The sequence below is a fragment of the Colobus angolensis genome, unplaced genomic scaffold, assembly GCF_000951035.1.
Source record: "Colobus angolensis palliatus isolate OR3802 unplaced genomic scaffold, Cang.pa_1.0 Scaffold15, whole genome shotgun sequence".
Taxonomy (NCBI): domain Eukaryota; kingdom Metazoa; phylum Chordata; class Mammalia; order Primates; family Cercopithecidae; genus Colobus; species Colobus angolensis.
In genome coordinates, this window is record NW_012114599.1 from 7889243 (window position 1) to 7906567 (window position 17325).

Consider the following 17325-nt stretch of genomic DNA (forward strand, 5'->3'; position numbering starts at 1 on the left):
AAAAAAAAAGAAAAAAAGAAAAAAAAATAAATAAAGACACGCAAAAAAAAAAAAAATACTCACAATAACCAAATGAGTAGGAGCCTTACTTTTCTTGCATATGAGGAAAGCACAAAGAGAGGATTCAGAATAAAAGTGGCATATTTGTGTTAAAAAAAAAAAAAAAGAATGTGGTCATGTTTATTGATTGCTATTTTACTTACCATGCAAAGCATATTAGTTTTGAACATGCTTGATGATATAGTTTGCAAAGAATTGTCCAATAAGACATGAACTTTCAGCAAGAAGGTCGTCAGATAAAAATATATTCAGAAATGAACAGTTACAGCTGCACCTATGGTGTGTAAAACTATAGGAATGACAACCTTTTATAGAGAGTATTACAATGCTGAACACATCAGCAGACACTGCATGCTTCTGTGGGACGTTCTTGTCTTAAGCTGCTTGCCATTTGAGCTCTTCAGTGTGATTCTGATGGTCAAATAAAGGTAATTAAAAATTATAATGAAATGTATAATGATTCTACAAATTTGTCTACTCAATCATTTGCCAGCATAGCTGAGTATATTTGCTGTTCAGAATTTTCAAAGTTGACTTTTATAACATTTTTTCATTATGGGAAGAAGGATCACGATAAAAGATAAAAATTTATAGTTCAAAGATAAATGGATATCAGCAATTTCATATGGTTTAACCAAATACAGAGGAACAGCCACAACCATATGCAAGCATTAATGTTCTCTGTTTAACTCAGTGATTGAGAGGCTCACCAAATTGGCTTATTTAGTTGTCATTGTTCTCAAGGTTTAAAACTTCCAATGAACAACTGCAGTGTGAAGATATGTACATTTTTATTATTTGATAAAATAACTTGAATTAAAAAGAAACTTTGAGAGTTGAATGAAGAAAATTGACTGTGGAGACAATGAATCTTTTAAGACTCAGTTGTGAAATATCAGTGATAAAATAACCTTACACGACTTAATCAAAAAGTCGTTTTATAAATACATCTTTGAAATAACAAAAGAGAATGTCTATTGAATTACTTCAGTCTACCATTGCCCAAATGTCTTGACCTATGTTAGCCCGAAGTTTTGACCCAGACTTCCTGCTTTGTCACGTTCTGAACATTCTACTCGGTGATCACCCTGACATTCTACATGAAGCAGCAAAAAATTACATTTTAACTCACAGGTTCACTAGAAAGTGGTTAACCTTCAGCAACAAACTTCCATTCTTCATGGAGAGCTACCTCCTTCATTTATTAGTCCTCCTGTGCGTAAGCTCTGTTCACTTTGATGAAGAAACCAGTGTTTAGACTGCAATTGTCCTAGCAAAGGACAACTACATTCTAAACTAGTAACAGCTCAAACCGCTGAAGTTTAGCAAGGCTTGGTTCCTTCTGTTTTTCTCTTCAGAAGGAAAAACTGACATAAAATGAAAATAATTTATATGATTGTAGATTCATAGAATTTTAGAGCAAAAAAAAAACTTAGAAATGATCAAGCCCAGCTCTTAACTATTTTTTCCAGATGAGAAATTGAAGTGTAGAAAAGATGGTGATTGTCTTCAGATGATTCAGCTAGTGTTGGAGTCATGACACCAGATAAAGTCTTCTGACCTGACTTTGTATACTAAAAAAGCCTAGAAAATTTTGAAGATCTTCTGAGAAATCTCTTGTTCAGTTAGGGACATATTTATGAGGTGATGCCCTTTAATAATTCTAGTTGTCACTAGGCTTGATTCCTTGCAGCTTGATAAGCTGATACATCTTCATTACTTTTAGGGACTTCCTGGAGAACTGTGGTTCTGTTTATTAGACTCCTGATCTGGTGAGTGGTGAGAACATGTGAATTTACTATGTTGTTTAAAGATACTGTATATAGAGCAGCTGTCAGATTCCTTGGCTTCTTGGAGTGTCCTTTAGAGACACCCACTGGATTGCCTCTGGTTAAGAGTAGGGAAAACCTTACAATTTTTTTTAAAATTTTATCTCCTTTTCTTATCTTTTAAAAAAATTATTATTATTATACTTTAAGTTCTAGGGTACATGTGCACAACGTGCAGGTTTGTTACATATATATACATGTGCCATGTTGGTGTGCTGCACCCATTAACTCGTCATTTACATTAGGTATATCTCCTAATGCTATCCCTCCCCAACCACCCCCACAATAGGGCCCAGTGTGTGATGTTCCCCTTCCTGCGTCCAAGAGATCTCATTGTTCAGTTCCCACCTGTGAGTGAGAACACACCAAACACCTTACAATTTTCAAACATGAGGAGCTTCAGAGTGACAATCTGGTTAAGAGTGTTTACGGAACTACCCTTAAGGTGTATCAGTAACTTAGATTTTATACATATTTGGGATAGCTTGGCATTGAAAGAACTGATAGAAATTATGGAAGGCCTCGTTCTCTCCCCTAGGTACCACTTCTTACTGGTTCTGGTAGCAGCACATGCTGGCTTTAATCTAAGTGTCACTGGATACTGAACCCAAGAGTCCTCCTAGATTCTATTCTAAGCAGCAGTGCAGCATTGTCTTAGGAATTAAGTTCATTAACATTCTACTTATGCAATAAGATGGCCACAGCTCATCACAAAAATAAATATAAACTATGCTTAAATCAGCCTTTATTATTGCATGTATAAAACGGTCTGTTTTTGAAACTGAGGGCTAATGTTTTTAGTTGCTTGTTTTTTGTTGACTTAGCCTTCACCAGCTTCCTTATAGATGTCACCTCTGGTATATACATCAACTTGGTAATAATTACTCAAGTTGTTTTTCAGGAACTTTGGGGCAGCTCTTGTACAGCTTGAACCATTTGAGACCAGTGACCCTTCAACTGGGCCTGGGAAAATGCCCAAGAGGTGATTTTTTTGATGTCAGAGAATCAAACACTCCTCCCTCAGGTTGTGCTAACGCTGCTGTTTTCTGAACATGGACCCTATGTGGAGCTGTGAACCCTGACTATGCTTTCTCAGATCACTGACTACCTCATTCTTCCTCACTGCCAGTCACCTTTCCCTATGCCTTAGACCACTCCACTTCTTTACCCCATAAATTCCCTATGCCTTATCTTCAGAAAGACAGATTTGATAACTTTTCTCCTGTCTCATTATTGGGTTGCCCTGTGAACAAATATTTTCTCTACTGCAAAACTCACTGTTTTAGTGATTGACTTTCTGTGGGATGAGCAGAACAAGCCTATTTCAATATCATTTTTATTGTGTTTTTTATAAAGTGTTTCACTGTCATTGAAGTCCAGGAAAATAATAAGCCAAGTTTTTAAATGGCATTATATCAGTATAAGATTGCTTTTTACAGGATAGTTGTGGATAAAAATTATTCCTAACAACGGTTTCTGCATATATTAAGATGATCAGGTAGTTTTTTTCTTTCATTTTGTTAACATGGTGTATTGTATTGATTAATTTGTGTATGTCGAGACATGCTTCCATCCCTGGAATAAATCCCACTTGGTCATGGTGTATAATCCCTTTAAGGTCCTGTTGAACTCAGTTTGCTAGTGTTTTATTAAAAATGTTTGCATGGTATATATTAGGGAAATTGGCCTGTAGCTTTCTTTTTTGAAGTGTCTGCCTTGTTTTGGTGTCAGGATGATGCTGGCCTCATAAAATGAGTTTGGAAGTGTTCTCTCTTCAGTTTTTGGAAGAAGCTAAGAATTGGTATAAACTTTTCTTTCAATGTTTGTTAGAATTCACTCATACAGCTGTCAGGTCCTGGGCTTTCCTTTGCTGGGAGATTTTTGATTACTGATTCAACCTTCGTATTTGTTATTATTCTGTTCAGGCTTTCTATTTCTTCCTGCTTTGGTATTTGTAGTGTATTTGTTTCTAATAACTTACTCATTCCTTGTAGGTTATTCAGCTTGCGGCCATATGATTGTTCATAATTTTCCTTTGTGATCCTTTTTATTTCTGAAACATTTATTGTAAAGCCTCCTCTTTTATTTCTGATTTTCGAGTCTTCTCTATCTTTTCTTAGTTAGTCTAGGTAAGGGTTTGTTGATTTTATTTATCTTTTTAAAAAGCCAACATATAAAAGTCAATCATGTTTCCATTCATAAAAAAAAAACTATCCCAAAAGGAAGTTAAGGAAACAATGCCATTCACAATAGCAACAAAAATAATAAAACTTTTAGGAATAAACTTAACCAAAGAAGTGAAAGACTTTTACACTTACAAAATTATTAAATTTTGATGATGAAATTTATCAAATATTATAATATTTGATGATGAAAATTATAAAATATGATGAAATTAAAGAAGACATGGGTAAATGGAAACATTGTATGTTTATATATTTGAATAATTAATATCATTAAAATGTTCCTACTACCCAAAGTGGTCTACATGGCTTTTTTTTTGGCATGAATGTTTATCACAGCTTTAGTTGTAATAGTCCCAAACCGGAAATAACCCAGACATCCAACAACAAGTAAATGGATAAATAAATTGTTGTATATCCATGGAAAATAACATAACTCGGCAATTTAAAGGAATGAACCGCTGATACAGGAAACAACCTGAATGGATCTAAATATTATGCTGAATGACATTTCAGGCAAAAAAGACTACACACTGTTTATTCCAATTTATATAGAATTCTAGAAAAGACAAAAATAATCTATAGTGACAGAAAGCAGACCAGTGTTTACCTAGAGAATGGAGTAAAAGAAGACATAGATTACAAAGGGTCTCAAGGAAACTATTGAGAATCATGGAAATGTTTGCTGTATTGATTGTGATAATTATATAGATGTGTACATGTGTCAAAACTGATCAAATTCAAACTTCAAATATGTGCAGTTTTTGTACTTCAAATTTATATCAATAAAGTTGTATCAAAAAAGTGGAGAGAGGAGAATCCAACTTACTGACAAAAGCAGTGGGTGTCTATCGTTTCTGCTTCCAGCCATACAGTGGACTAGAAAAACTAATCTTTTCACTGAAAAACATTTAGAAATGATGAACAGCTATTACAGCCATACTCTAAAGTGTACAGTTTGGGCTTCCCTTGAGTGGAGAGAGGTTGCTAGTCCGTTTAGCAAGGAGCTTTGGTTTTGACAATCACTTGTCCACAAGTGATTGTCAAATCACTGGCCCTTACAGGGTAGGATTCTGGAATGAGACTGCCCTACGTTCCTGAGATCACTGAAGGCCTGCATCCTTAGTGAAAGGCTGGACTAGAAAAAAAATTCACTGTTGGGCCGGGATGAAAATAAGGAAGCCGGGCCAGACACTATCGCTCATGCCTATAATTCTAGCACTCTGGGAGGCCAACTTGAAGTCAGGAGTTTGAGACCAGCCTCGCCATCATAGCAAAACCCTGCCTCACTAAAAAGACAAAAAATTAGCTGGGCATGGTGGCACGTGCCTGTAGTCCCCAGGAGGCTAAGGTAGGAGGATCACTTGAACATGGAAGGTGGAGGTTGTCGTGAGCCAACATCAGGCTGCTGACTCCGACCCAGCCTGGGCAACAGAATGAGATTCTGTCTTAAAAAAAAAACCTTTTATGGGCCTTGTTTGCCTCTCAGAACATGTAACCACAGCCTATCCCTCATATGGACTTAGGATTTTATATCTTTCTTTGCATATTTTTTGCATATTTTTATTGTTAATATAATTGTTAATCCTTATCACAATTTAGCAAGTTGGGTATCATGGTCCTGATTGTATCCAGAATATGAGCTTTTATTTTTAAATTCCCATAGGTTTGGGGGGAACAGGTGATATTTGGTTACATGAGTAAGTTTTTTATTGGTGATTTGTGAGATTTTGGTGCACCTATCATCTGAGCAGTACACACTAAACTCAATTTGTAGTTTTTTTTTTTTATCCTTCAGCCCCCTTTCCACAAGTTTCCAAAGTAGATGGTATCATTCTTATGCCTTTGCATTCTCCTAGCTTAGCTCCCACTTATGAGTGAGAACATACAATGTTTGGTTTTCCATTCCTGAGTTAGTTCACTTAGAATAATAGTCTCCAATTCCATCCAGGAGCTGCAAATGCCATTAATTCATTCCTTTTTATGGCTGAGTAGTGTTCCACCAGATATATATGCCACATTTTTTAAATCCACTCATTGATGGATGGGCATTTGGGCTTGTTCCATATTTTTGCATTTGCAAATTGTGCTGCTATAATCATGCGTGTGCAAGTATCTTTTTCATATAATGACTTCTTTTCCTCTGAGTAGATACCCAGTAATGGAATTGCTGGATCAAATGGTAGATCTGCTTTTAGTTCTTTAAGGAATCTCCACACTGTTTTCCATAGTTGTTGTACTGGTTTACATTCCCACTAGCAGTATAGAAGTGTTCCATTTTCACCACATCTACACTAACATTTATTATTTTTTGAGTTTTCAATTATGACCAAAACGGCATGGTACTGGTATAAAAACAGGTATATAGACCAATGGAACAGAATAGAGAACCCAGACATAAACCCAAATACTTATTGTCAACTGATCTTAGTCAAAGCAAACAAAGACATAAAGTAGAGAAAGGACACTATATTCAACAAATGGTGCTAGGATAATTGGCAAGCCAAATGTAGCAGAATGAAACTGGATCCTCATCGCTTATCTTATACAAAAATCAACTCATGATGGATAAAGGACTTAAATCTAAAACCTGAAACTATAAAAATTCTAGAAGACAATATCAGAAAAACCTTTCTTGAAATTGGCTTATGCAAAGATTTCATGATCAAGAACTCAAAGGCAAATGCAACAAAACCAAAGATAAATAGGAGGGACTTAATTAAACTAAAGAGTTTCTGCACAGCAAAAGGAACAGTCAGCAAAGTAGACAACCCACAGAGGGGGAAAAATCTTCACAATCTATACATCTGACAAAGGAGTGTTATCCAGAATCTACAAACTACTCGAATTAGCAAGAAAAAAAAAATCCCATCAAAAAAGTGGGCCAAAGATATGAATAGAAAATTCTCAAAGGAAGATATACAAATGACCAACAAACATGAAAAAAAATGCTCAACATCACCAATGATCAGAGAAATGCAAATCAAAACCACAATGCGATACCACCTTACTCCTGCAAGAATGGCCAAAGTGATCTCCATATTGATTGCAATCCTTATGAAAACCCCAGTGGCATTTGCTATGGCAGTAGAAAAAAATCTGGAAATTCATGTAGAACCACAAAAGAACCCCAATAGTCAAAGAAATCTTGAGAAAGAACAATGAAGTGCAAGAATCAAATTACCTGTCTTCAAAATATACAGCAAAATGATAGCAATCAAAGCAGTATGGTACTGGCATAAAACCAGACACGTAGACCAATGGAACAGAATAGAGATCCCAGAAATAAATCCACTCATCTATAGTCAACTGATCTGTAAGGGTGCCATGAACACAAAGTGGGAGAAGGATAATCTCTTTCATAAGTGATGTTGGGAAAACTGGATGTCTACACACAGAAGAATGAAATTTGACCCTTGGATTATACCATATATGAAAATCAACTAAAAATGGATTAAAAAACTTACAAGTAAAACCTGAAACTATAAAAATACTAGAATAAAACACATGGAAAAAGCTTCTTGACATTTGTCTGGGGAGTGGATTTTTGGATATATCACCAAAAGCACAGAAAACAGAAGCAAAAACAGAGAAATGGGATTACATTAAAGCTGAAAAGCTTATGCATTGCAACAGGGACAATCCACAGAGTGAAAAGGCAACTGAAATATTTGCAGACCATACCTGATAAGAGGTTAATCCTCAAAATACATAAGAAGCTCATACAAGTCCATAGCAAAAAAAAAAAAACTGTTTAAAAAATTGGCAAAGGACCTGATTAAACATTTCTCAAAAGATGATATACAAATGGTCAATAAGTATATGAAAAGGTGCTTGTAATCCCTAATCATCAGAGAAATGTAAATCAAAACCGCCATGGGATATCATCTAATACCTATTAAAATAGCTATTGTAAGAAAGACTGAAGATACAAATGTTGTTGAGGATGTGGAGAAGAGGGAACTCTTGTGCAGTCTTGGTTGGAATGTAACTTTGTATTGCCATTTTGGAAAATAGCATGAAGCTTCCTCAAATGATTATGAATATAACTATCCTGTGATCTAGGAATTCCACTTATGATTATATATCCAAAGGAAATGAAATCAGTATGTTGAAGAGATATCTGCACTTCCGTGTTCATACAGAATGATTCCTGATAGCTGAGATATAGAAAAACTTAAACATTTATTAATGATGAAAAGATAAAGGATATGTTATATATATGATATATATAAAATGGAATAATATATCATATATATGATGTATATACAATGGAATATATATTATATATACAACAGAATATCATATATATGATATATATATACATACAATGGAATATTATTCAGTATTAAAAAGGAGAAAGTTGTACTAGTCCAGTCTCATGCTGCTAATGAAGTCATACCTGAGACTGGGTAAATTATAAAAGAAAGAGGTTTAATTGACTCAGTTCAGCATGGCTGGGGAGGCCTCAGGAAACTTACAATCGTGGCAGAAGGGGAAACAAACATCTTCTTCTTCACATGGCAGCAGGAAGGAGAAGTGCCAGCAAAAGGGGGAAAACCCATTATAAAACTATCAGATTCTGTGAAAACTCACTCACTACCATGAAAACAGCATGAGGGTAACCATTCCCATGATTAAATTACCTTTCACTGGGTCTCTTCCATTACACTTGGGGATTACGGGAAACTACAATTCAAGATGAGATTTGGGTGGGGCACAGCCAAACCAAATCCAAAATCCTTCCATTTGTGACTGCATGATTAAATCTAAAGATGTTATGCTTCCAGGACAATATGCTAAGTGAAATAAGCCAGATGCAGAAAGAAAATACTGCTGTTATTTATATGTAGAATCTAAAAATGTTAAAGTAATGGAAGCGGAGGATAGAATGGTGCTTGCCAGGGAATGGGGAAGGGAAAATAGGGAGATGTTGGTCAAGGGGGTCAGAGTTTCAGTTATGCATGATGAATAAGTTCTGGAGATCTAATGTACAACCATGTGACTATAATTAACAAGACTTTATTGTATACTTGAAATTTACTAATTAGAGTAGATCTCAAGTGTCTATGCCACACAAAGAAAAAAGAATGAAAGTACTGTCTGAGGTTACAGATATGTTAATTAGTATGAAGTGATTATTTTGCAGCATATGTCTCTGACAACTCATCAAACTATACCCCTTAAATATATACAATCTTTGTCAAATATTGCTCAGTAAAAATTATTACTAACAGAAAGTTTAAAGCAGAACAGTAAGAGAAAATGAGATGTGGTTTGCAGTTGATTAGCATTTAAAAAGTATGGAATTAAAGCCTCAAATAAAGTCTTTGCACATAATTTGGGCCAGGTTATCTATATGTCTAATCATGTAGCACTTGACCTTTTACAACTAATAAAACCAGAAATGACTCCAAGGTAGAAACTAAAGGGAGCTTGGTTTGTTCTGCAGTATTTTTGGGCGTGGCAAGATATATGGTATTATGTTCAGAGTCAGTCTGCTAGACTTCAACAAAAAGATTTTAGCTAAAATTCATGCCTTAAAGTATTGCTATATTTGCTTAATAATATATCAATGAGAAGCTATTTCATAAAAGAAATATGCCTGCCACAGGTCACCTCTCAGCCTAAATATATCTTTTGCACAAAACATTTACAATTCCACCTCTAAAATAATGGCTGTTTTTCTCACAAAGACAACCATTATTTGATATAGCTTTAAAAATAATTGCCCTGTGCTTCCAAGTGCTCAATGATAAATGAGATTGGATTGCAGATCTGTATTCTTTGCTAAGTTAGATGCATTTTTTCGGTTTTCTGTGGAATATCTTATATCACTATTTAAGGAAACTTAAGAATGTGACTCCTGTTAGTTTTAGAGGCAGCAGGGATTTCCTTGAGGTACCTTTTATATATATTGACACTAAAATTATAATAACTTTGAAAGTAGGTGGATGGAAAATGTTCAGAAGAGAGAATAAATGCTGAATAAGAAAAAGTCTACATATCTAATTTACGTCATGAGGACTATAATTAATAATATTGTATTATATGCTAGAACGTTGCTAACAGAGTAGATTTTTGGTGCTCTAACCACACACAGACACACACACACACACACCCTAACTATGTGAGATGATAGAGGTGTTAATTTGTTTGACTATAGTAGTAGCTTTACCATGTATATGTATATCAAAACACCATTTGGTACACCTTAAATATAGAGAATAAAAACATAGTTTTAGGGAAGTCATGGGCATCACGAAAAAGTATTTATTATCTCAATAATTACAGAAAAAACATTTTGGAACTACTGCTTTAATAAAGGCATAAATCCAAAATGCTACCTATTCTTTGGGGAGGAAAATGGACACTTTCAAAACGTTCTGAATGGCAATTTGACCAAAGCTTTAGAAATGTGCCTAATCTTAGGCTCAAAAAGCCTCCTTAAATAAATTTATCACAAAGAAATGGTTACAATATGCCATGATATTTTGATCATATTTCATTCTTGGACTAAAATGTATAATAATATTTCATTATAGTATTATTTATATTACTGAAAAATGCAAACAGCATTTCTCACAGTAGTGATTGTCTAAATTCTGATGTAATGCATATAATACACAAAATGCACATCTACTCAAGTGTTAAAATTATGGGGATGATTATATTGACATAGAAATATGTTCATATAATATTAACAAAAAGCATGCTACAAACTATTATGAATCAGTTAAAAATATCTAGAAGGATATATAATTTGTAAAAAGTGAACTACAGATTTTGTTCTGATTTCACCAGTTTTTTCACTTATGTCCTCTTTATTTTCCAGGCTACACGCCAGGATACTACACTTAATTGACATGTCTTCTTAGACGCCTCTGATTTGTGACAGTTTCTCATTCTTTCCTGCTTTTCATGACCTTGACGCCTTTGAAGAGAATTGGTGAGATGTTTTTTAGATTTTCTCTCAATTGGTGATTTGTCTGATGTTTTTCTCATCATTAGGCAGGTGTGATGGGTTTCACAGAACAACACTACAGAGGTTTAGTACCATTCTTGTCTTATTGTATCAGGAGGTATATGATAGCAACAAGACTCATTGCTGGTGATCTTAACCATAATTACTTGGTTAAGGCAATGTTTTCCAGGTTTCTCAAGCAGCCTGACAACAAAGCCTATCTTCTTAGCTATTTATCTGAGACATGAATCTTCTAATTTCTTACCTTAGGAATTCTTCATTTAGTCATTTAGTAGAAACTGAGTAAAGAAGAATTTTCTTCCTAGACAAATCGTTCTGATGACAGGAGAGGGATGGGCTTACTCTTTGTCCTGTCTTGGTTTGCTGCAAACATGGTCACTTGATTCATTCCTGACTCCAATCAATTCCTCCTGTGCCCAGTAATCCATTTTGGTTCATTCTCTGAAAAAAAGAATATGATCAAAATCTAATTCTCACAATATCATTTGGATGTCTAAAAATATTGAGTTAAAGAGATAGTAGAATTTGATTATATAAAAAAATTTGTACACCCAAAAAGTGTTAATTTCCTTAAAAGAGAACTGCTGTAAATATTTAATAAAAAATGGGCAAATGGTATGTTCAGATAATTTATAGCAAATAAAATATAATGTCAAATATTTAAAATGATGCCAGTTTTCTCTTAATACGATAAATATAAATCAAAATTATAATGTGATCACATTTAAAAATTATTGGGGTAGCAAAGACCAGAATGCTTGATTACAAACTATGTTAGCAAGGGTTTGGGAAAACAAATACTTCTCATTGTTTCTGGGAAAGTAAATTGGTAAAATCAGTACTGAGAGCAATTGTACATTGTCTCTCATAAATAGAAATACAATTTTTGGACCCTTCAAGTCCACTTCTACATTAGAACCTTAATGCATATAATAAACATTATAGATATGCCAGCATATACATAAAGTAATTTATGTATAAGAATACTTTTTGTGGCAAGAGATTAGTTAAATAAATAGTTCCAACAGCACACAATGAAAAGCTAAGCAGCTTTATGTATACCAGTAAGAAAGCGTCTCCAGGATATATCATAAAGTTAAAACTTAAAACAAAACTAAAAAGGATAGAATGGAGTGTAAGATAGTTTACTGTTTGAATTGGAAGTTAAGACTACCATCTGGCCAATTTGGGCTCCTCATGCCTCTGAATCAACAGGAAAAGAAGAGTTACTGTGCTAGGTAGGTTGATTGATCTGAATACCAAGAGGAAATTTGACTACTGCTCCACAACATTGGTAAGGAAGAGTAGATCTGGAATACAGAAGATACCTTAACATATCTCTTAGTATTACCATGCTCTGTGATTAAGGTCAATGGAAAACTTCAGCAATGCAATCCAGTAATGACTATGAATGACCAAGGTCCTTGAGAAATGAAGGTCTGGATCACTCCATGATATAAAGAAGCCTGACCAACAGAGGTGCTTGCTGAAGACAAAAGGAATACAGAATGGGTGATGAAAGAAGGGAGTTATAAATACCAGTTACAACCACATGACCATTTATAGAAATGAGGATTGTAATTCCCATGAGTATTTACTCTTTATTTTGTTATGAATATATCAGTATATATATGCATATATATGTACATATATATTTATAGAGATATACTCCTTTCTTTTATTTCCTTATGATGTTACATTATTGACTCTCCTTGGTCTCCAGCTTTCTGATTGCATATCTTGGAATTTGTCATAACGAAGCAAACAAATTCCTTATAACAACTCTGTTTCTAATATATATATCCTATTGGCCTATATGTTGGTTTGTATATATAACAACACACACACACCCCACATCTTCTATTAGCTCTGTTTTGCTGGAGAACCCTAATACACTTTGGAAAAGTACCAAAGTAACAGAGGTAACACCTGCCTCTCAGTGGTTCAGCTTACTCTCTAAAAAATAAGGGAATTAAACTAGAACAACTACATATTTCCTTTCAGCTGTAGCCTTCTGTGTAATACAGTTATTTCTCTATAGATGGTCTCTCAATTTCTCTCCTGATCTTAGGTTCTATTTTTCGCTCTGCTTACTTGTTATTTTCCCTAAAGTTACAGTATGCTCAGTATGTCCCAAATTGACCATGCCTGTTAAGAAAGCCATTTCCTCTCTTCTGTTATTTTCTAAGGCACCAGGTTTTCATTTTTTAGGAATGGTCAGATTTGAGATTGTCTCTTCTCTCTGGGCAAGGTAGTACTTTGATTATTTGTGATGGCAATGAAGCAAATATTGTATAAGACTAAAGAAAGAAGCATATCACAGGTTTTTGAATTCTCTCAGTTCTTTATGAAGTACAATACCAAGTAACACAGAACTGCTACAGACCCAGAATTCTTCCGTTATCTGAACAGTTCTGGGTTCTGGAGCTGACATCCACATCTAGGCAACGTGGGTTTATAACCATAGGGTTGCTGCAGCCTTCCAGGCAGGTCTTTGTGGAGACTACTCATCTGCGTCTCTGCTAAGGAGAAGAAAACCTTTCCAGCCCTTTTTATCGTTTTATTAAAAAAAAAATAGTGAACACATATTGGTACCAAATAGCAATTTTACCTTATCTTGGTATATTTGGCTTATGAATAGTTGATAAGACTTTATCTTACTATTGATTACTTGTGTTTTTCATGAGAAGAAAAAGATTGTTTCATGATGCTTTCAGAGGGCTCATTCCTTTGTGAAGGATTTCCAGAGATTCTTCTATAACATGTTTCCAGTCTTCAGATTTGTCTCTTGTTCAACCATCTGACTAATTCTGATGCCAAATCCATCATAGAAATGATATACCTTTGGAAATGAATCCATCCTATGGATTCTCTGCATCCCCACTGCTGCCTTTATATGCAGGACCCTTAGCACATTCTACCATGATTCTGCAACAAATGCTCAGAACATCCTCTAGTTCTGATTTTCCCACTGCAAATCAATGCTTCACACTCATTATTCCAATGAATTTCCTCTCAGTCTTGCATTTTTTTTCTGTCACACCTTTGGTGAGAAATCCTGCAGTGATTCCAATAAGAGCTCAACGTCATTCAACCTTCAAGGAATGTTTGTAATCAGTTCCACTTTTCATACCTGTCAATATCTCATGACTCTACCCTTATCAACCACCAAGCCTCACTAATTATACTCCCCAAATATATCTTTTCTCAACACAATTTACTTCATGCAGAAAAGACATTATTTAGATAGATATATTCGTAGAGAGATAAATATATAAATAAAAATATCTAACTTTATAAATATGCATATTTAATTTCATAAATTAAAACTATTTGCATTCAGATGGACAATGGTTTGAAATCTGTTTATGCCTCCAACTAAGCTGAACAAGCGTGGGCACGTTATTTAATTGTTCTGAGCCTCAAATATTTAGTCCTGCTGTATTATTTTGAAGATTAAATGATATAAATTACTTAAGTTGTCTGTTGTCTGGCATATAGTTCTTAGTAAATTAATGCATGTTTCTTGATTTTAGATTCGATTTATTTTCTCTATTTCCAAGCTGCAGTAGATCCAATCAGGAGACAGAAACCAGACAGCAGGTTATATAAGGGAAGTTAATATAAAGGATTATTAACTATGATAAAAGAGAAACTATATAAGGAAACTATATAGTAGCCTAGGGCTGAGGAAGAGTGCTCAAGGGAGGACAAACTTGGAAGGGGTGTGTTTCAGACCTTGTTGGGGAAGGTATAGTTCAGCCCAATGGATAGCAGAGGTGTTTATCGGTTAGGCCAGGCCTGAGCAGGTCTAGAGTTCCTGGGCAAGCAGGGTAGGTTAGGTAGGTTAGCACGTGGTGGCATGGTTGTGCAGTGAGAGTCTGGTGCCAGCCATGGTAGAAGGCCTGTAGCACATGCAGCCTGGCATGAGAGTGGGGGTTTGAAACACTGCTTGGTGTGTGATCCTCCAGGTCAGAAGCAGATGTTGGAAGTCCACTCAGAGAGTCCAGCTGCTGGTGTGGCAGGAAGCCATCGGAGCACACCTCATGTGTGGAGGGTTCTGGTTTCCATGTCTAGAGGACTGAAGAAAAGTTATTGATAGGTCTAGGATGCAATGAGGTCTCAACGAAATAATGTTCTAGGCTGGTGGCTGGGGCACATTCCACTGGATGTCTGCACACCCATACAGCTAATCTCTTCCTCCTGCAATGTCTCTCCAGCGCCCTCTACTGAGAAAGCTTAATATTGTGCTCATTAGAGTGAAAAGTGTTTTTTTTGTTTTTTGTTTTTTTCTTTTGACACCGCATCTCGGAATCTCGCACTGTCCCCAGGCTGGAGTGCAGTGGCGCGATCTCAGCTCACTGCAAGCTCCGCCTCCCGGGTTCCCGTCATTCTCCTGCCTCAGCCTCCTGAGTAGCTGGGAGTACAGGCATGCACCCTCATGTCCAGCTAATTTTTGTATTTTTAGTAGAGACGGAGTTTCACCATGTTGGCCAGGATGGTCTTGATTTCCTGACCTCGTGATCGGCCCACCTCGGACTCCCAAAGTGCTGGGATTACAGGCGTGAGCCACCGCGCCTGGCTAAAGTGAAAAGTTTTAAAGGAATCTTTGATTTAGTACAGAGCATACAGTGAGTGAAGGGTGAATTCAGAAATAAGAAGCAATAAATTGATAATGGCACGCAGTCTATAATACCAATTAGCTGTGTTTGATTAAGATACAATTTTCTCCTGTTGTATTTCGTTTGAAGAAGTGATAACCTTCTTCTATAGGGAATGGGGTTCCCAACTGATTAACCAGGAATAAGCAATTTTTGCTTCACTTTGTAATAACTGAGTCATGTGATAATGGCTGAGTCAGCATTTGAATACAGATCCAAGTCTTATTCATGGGAGCATACTTTAAATGTATTTAGCATCATTTTGTGTGTTGGTTTATTCTAGAGCAGAAAGAAACTGTATTTGCAGGATCTGACATCAAAAATGCATTTGAATCATTTAGATAGTCTTTTTGTGGGTGGTAAAAATTTTAAAACTCTTGTTTATTGATGTTTTGTCTCTTTCTTAATCTCTCCTAAAAAATCTATTGTTCTTCCCTTGTCAATAAGCAAGCATGCTCCCACGGCAGGCTGAAACATTTCAGGACTTTCCCATGACCTCAGATTTCTATTCCTTTGAGGCACATGGTCTTATTTCTTTTTAAGCTTTAGCGAGAACATCGGGTCCTTTTTTCTCAGATCTTTTCTGATTTTTTTACTTTATATATCTGATCAAGATGTTTTATAAATTTGAACATGTCCACTGCTCATTAAAACAGGTCATCACAATCAGTATAAAATGTGATTTTTAGTCTTTTCTTTTTAAAAGTGTAAGCAATGCTTATTGCTTAGGAACTCATTTAATAGGAGGTATCAGTACCTTTTTATTTTTTACTGAACTCATTTTCATGTGCCTTTGAGTCCATGTGCAAGTTTGATTTCATTAGCCTGGTAGGTGCAAGACTTCCTACTCTCTCACTGTGGAGGAGACATTAGGTTGCTGTGAAGTGAAAGAATGCCTTGAATCCTGGAGCTACACTGGGCTAATAGTGCTATTTTCTGTAAACTGAGGGACAGTTTATGTGAAAATACTTTGCACAAATTGTAACAATTAAATCGTAAAAGTATACTGGAATACTGGATAATTATTTTGAGGGTGGTAGTGATGATTTAGGGTATTTATGGATACAGTGGGAAGCCCCCTCTTGTTCAACATTTTCTAGAGAATGTCCATGTTAAACTTACACTTTCTGCTTCCTAGGAAGATTATCTCAGACTTTCTCTTGGCTCTTCTCCCCTTGACTTTTCTGTACTATGTCATTCATGGCATTTTTGTGGGATCTACATAAAACAGAAGATAATACAATTTTAGAACAGCTAGTTTCTGGGTCAACTTTGGAGACTCATTTTTAGTACTTTTCCAATTTAATAAAACAGTTGGAATATGTTTATATTGATTTTAAAATGACAGAGCAAATGAGAAGAGTTATAGTTTAATAGTTCCAACAACTATTGATGAGTAAAATTACTAGTAGCTAGTTCAAACTGCCATTAATTGCCACTGAAATGAAGAAAAGAGATGTACATGTATTTGTGAACACCCCATTTTCTTGTCAATCAAAAGATTATCAACTTTTCATCTTCAAAATAGATTTCATAGTATACTTTTCATGTGTAACCATATGTAAGGTTAATGACTCTATCTTTTGTGAACCACAACCTATTTGTCA